The sequence below is a fragment of the Pinus tabuliformis genome, chromosome 6 (genome assembly GCF_031772625.1).
Source record: "Pinus tabuliformis cultivar Carrire ecotype Pingquan chromosome 6, CPIR1, whole genome shotgun sequence".
In the NCBI taxonomy this organism is placed as follows: Eukaryota; Viridiplantae; Streptophyta; class Pinopsida; order Pinales; family Pinaceae; genus Pinus; species Pinus tabuliformis.
Window position 1 is genome coordinate 1,971,031,553 of NC_142292.1, and position 3,342 is coordinate 1,971,034,894.

Sequence of the window (3,342 nt, forward strand, 5' to 3'; positions counted from 1 at the left end):
TATTTGCAAACTATTTGACGGGAGGAGGATCAATGACGTTGAGGCCAGAGGCACAGGTGGGCCCAAGCACAACACCCGCATTGTGGTGTGCAATCTGTCAAGTGGGAGGAAAACACACGACAGACAACTGTCACCTGTTGCAGAAGTATATGCAGACTCCGCAACAGCTATTCTGTAATTTATGTAGATCAATAGGCCATGATGAGCGAAGCTGTCGGAGCTATGAATTATTGATGGATCAAACACCTGCCTACAGGATGTAGATCGAGGCACGAGGTCAGGATCCAGCTGCAGTTGTAGCGTGCAGTGGATTCCAAGGGCATGGACCAAGACGAGGAATGGGACCCGGACGAGGGCACGAACAGTTAATCTGCTACAATTGTGGAGGCCATGGGCACTACCCGTGTGATTGTACAAATCCGACCATAACATGTTGTCAGAATTGCTATCAGTTTGACCATGAAGCAGTAGATTTCCCAACATTGATCGCATAGATGTGCAAGAAAGGGGTACTACAGCCTCCTCTGACACATAATATCCAAATGATGAGGTCGGAACTGCGCGAAGAATACCCTAATGTGAACATGGTACTCAGAAGCGACGTGATTACAGGGGATGATAAGGGAAAGCAACTCGAAGGCGATACATGGGTTGGCAAGGCTCCTAGGAAAGAACCTGAGTTTGACGTGGAGCGCGCAAAGGACACATTTATGGAAGCTAAGAAGAGCTTCACGGAGGCCTCTACTTCAGGTAGTAAGGATCAACCAGAGTCGAGAATGGATCCTTCTATGCTTACTACCTTTTTAGAGACATGCATGAAGCTGCTACGTGACAATAAGGCAGTTAAAAGTCTACAAGAGTTGATCACTAGGTGTGCAGGGTCAAGGGAATCGCTCATAGTTCAAAAGTTGGGGAAGCATGCCTTGCGCACTGGGAGAGAAATGCGATTGACGGTGAAAATTGGTGAATACAAGATGGATCAGGTCATCCTAGACCTAGGCTCAAATGCGAATGTGTTACCAAAGCAGACATGGGAACGCATGGGCAGGCCCGCACTACAGTGGTCTCCTATTCAATTGCGGATGGCGAACCAACAAATGATCTTGCCCATAGGAAGATTGCAAGGGGTAACAGTGGATATCGAAGGTGTGAGCACACAAACTGATTTTGAAGTAATAGAGATTGTGGATGATAGTAACCCTTACCCTGCGCTGTTAGGGATCGACTGGGCCATGCATATGAATGGGGTCATCAACCTGAAGAAGCGGAAAATGATTTTTGAGAAAAAGGTCCTACGTGTAATAATTCCACTTGATCCGACCGAAGGGGCACGCCATACATAACCTGTGCGCGAGGATGACAGCGACAATGAGCTGGATTGCATTTATCAAATAACGACGCAAGACCAGGATCAGGTGAACCCAACGGAAGATGGAAGAATCTCATGGGAGCATGACAGTTCATGTACTTCAGATTCAGATGAAGAAATAGAACGCTGGTAGAACCGGTTGCACGAAGTAACAATGCTAAGTTGCAACATGATGATTAGATCACTGTGGTGCGTGAGGTCCGAAGCAAGGGAACTACCAACATATAATGGGGAGACAGGCGTGGATGAATTCCTAGACAAATTTGAACGGTCAGTACCAAAACAGCAGAGGTACGGTGCGATGGAATGGGCGTTGAGCGCGACACCAGCACGATGGTGGCAGACACACCAGAGAAATATTGGGAACTAGCATGAATGCAAAAGATGGATGCACTTACAATTTGGAAGTCCCCAACGTCGAAAGCAAGTCGGGCAGCCAGGGCAAAGCAGTTTGCGCGGCCACCTGTGTCGATGGGTACAGACGAATGCTGGGCAAGCACATCACAGGCTAAGGATCAACTCGACGCAGCAGCAGGAAAAGCGACGCACCCCACAAATGCCCCGCGACGAAGCATTCACAAGGCTACACAAAATAATGGATAAAGTTTACCAGGCGGGACAAACGGATTGGGACCTACGTGTACCAACAGTTCGATGGGCCTATAGGACCATAAGCAAAAACTGCAGCGCAACAGTATCAAGAAGAAATGAAACCAGGAAGACAAAGAAGAGGCCCTAGACTACGTTAGGGACAGGATTTGAGGACCTGGGTAAAGGAATTAGGCAGTTGCAAGAAGACCTTTGGAGAAGGGTCATGAGACTTCATGAACCCGATGACGAGTGGGAACGGCTAAGGAATGGATTGTGACAATGGACGAAGAAATCGGCAAACTAAACGCTGAAGTCGCGCAAGCAAGCCACGAGAAACTAAGCATGTTGGGATCAAGGCTAGCCAGCCCTACTACTGCATTAGAAAGAGTAGCGACCCTGCTATCATGGCTGCAACCGCACCTTACTGAACAAGGGAGCATACCACATAAAGATGAGCGCGGCACACCACCAGACGTAAGAGTATTTGAAGGGTGCCCGCAACTTGGGCTAGCAGGAAAATCGAAGCCTTGCACCAGGGTTGCGACCACCTAACTCTCGATAGGAACCACAGTCTCAGCACCCCACACAGTTGAAAGAAGGCATGGGACTATAAACAAGTCTGCCAAAGAAATGCACGAAAAGGAGGTTGCGGGCAAGGTCAGTGTGTCACATGGATTGCGGTCACACCTAAGAACCTGTGTATTTGCATGGGAAGGTTGGGCAGTGACCATTGATGTCATTGTGCATGACAAGAGGGCTAATTTAATGCAGAAAGGAGCGGGCGGTGGGCCATTAAGATAGCAATTAAGAGCTAGATTCGGGATGTTCTGCCGCCAAGTAGGAACTACTGATTCAGATATGGAGAGAACGATCAAGTTCAAATTCAAAAGTTATCATAAAAGCCAATGGAGTAGTAGCGGAATGACACTTAGTGGGTTGAGATTTGAGCCAGTACAGAATGGCGAGTGCCAAGCTACCTCGCCACCTGTAAGGACGCGACCAAACGAACCCACTATAGACACAATGTCCAGAACTAGAGTGTGATTCACAGAAGTTAACCCAGAACCCTGGGTGACCCAGGGAGAGCCTGGAGAGGCAGCAGGTGCACCAGAGGTACCGAAGTCCCCACACATGCCGCGACCACAGAAAAACAAACAGCCAATGGGGCCAGTCTGGGTATCACCACGCAACCCAAGAGTTAGTAAATTGTCACTGACAGAGAAGGGCAAAGTTGTCACCACTGAAACAGAGGAGGAGGAGGAAGATTTGCAAGCCCTAATAGCCCAAATTGAGGCACAGGACGATGAGGCGGAGAATGTCTCCCAAGCATTGTCAGCGATAGAGTTACCCCCCTACATTCCCCTGTGGAAAGGGACAGCCAA